The sequence below is a fragment of the Sinocyclocheilus grahami genome, unplaced genomic scaffold (genome assembly GCF_001515645.1).
Source record: "Sinocyclocheilus grahami isolate Dianchi unplaced genomic scaffold, SAMN03320097.WGS_v1.1 scaffold6775.1, whole genome shotgun sequence".
NCBI lineage: Eukaryota > Metazoa > Chordata > Actinopteri > Cypriniformes > Cyprinidae > Sinocyclocheilus > Sinocyclocheilus grahami.
This window is the reverse complement of record NW_015511053.1, coordinates 29229-30075: the sequence shown is the minus strand read 5'-3', so window position 1 is coordinate 30075 and position 847 is coordinate 29229. Positions and strand designations below refer to the sequence as shown.

The window sequence follows — 847 nt, the reverse complement described above, 5'->3', positions numbered from 1 at the left end:
AAATGCACTCACGTTGCCAGGCTCTCATCAGTGGTCACAGACAGAACACAGTCTAAAGGCAGTGGCATCTTCACACAATGCTGCTGTGTGCTCACTCTGATGAGACTAGGAGCTTCATTCCCAGCAGGTTCTGTGACCTCAAACAACAGCTTCATATTCACTACAGTCTAGATAAAGATGGACAGCAGAGAGTTACTGTTAGAGTGACTGTTAACGGTTACTGCCTTTCAAATACTCTAGAGAAAGACTCTCACAGGTCCAGATTTTTTCTTATCTTTCTTTTTTGATGACTTCTTGGTCCCACTATCATCTAACCTGTGAACAGCAACAATAAAGTATTATACTTTGTTAACATCCTTACTGTGCATACTGCATAATACTCTAATTTACCATACACAAACATTAAAGATATGAAAGGCATAAGAATACATACTCTATATACTGCAGAATATCTCCACATGATGATGCTTTTGTCAAGCTTTCCACGTTTGACTGGAAACCAGTGTTAGGCCATATTAATACTGGACTGTTACAGACAGTTAAAACAATATTTTTGGATGATACTTTGGATTGGAGACCCTGGAAACTTTTTGATATCGTGCCTTGACTTTGTGCACCTGCAAGAAGGGAACACAGAGACTCTTTTTCTCCTTTCATAACCAGCGTATATGCTTTCATAAAAGAAAGTTAATTAAAAAAATTCGAAGTTTTACAAATCAAGCTCATTCTTTTATAATTTGAGCTTTACCATTTGGGTTGTCGAGCTGGCAAGCAAACTCCAAGATTCCTTTCAATCGAAATATAACGTCGCACTCTTCTGAATGAACCTGGGGAAATCAAAACACAC

General features: G+C 38.3%; 1 long non-coding RNA gene across 1 annotated transcript; it reads right to left on the bottom strand.

Annotated features, from left to right (window-relative positions):
- Positions 1-15: 15 nt before the first annotated feature.
- LOC107577662 (uncharacterized) lies at positions 16-840 on the bottom strand. Its single transcript, XR_001608235.1, has 4 exons — positions 749-840; positions 434-617; positions 255-315; positions 16-167 (listed from the first exon to the last, which is right to left on the bottom strand). It is a non-coding gene; the product is annotated as an uncharacterized lncRNA (long non-coding RNA).
- Between the last annotated feature and the right edge of the window lie 7 nt (positions 841-847).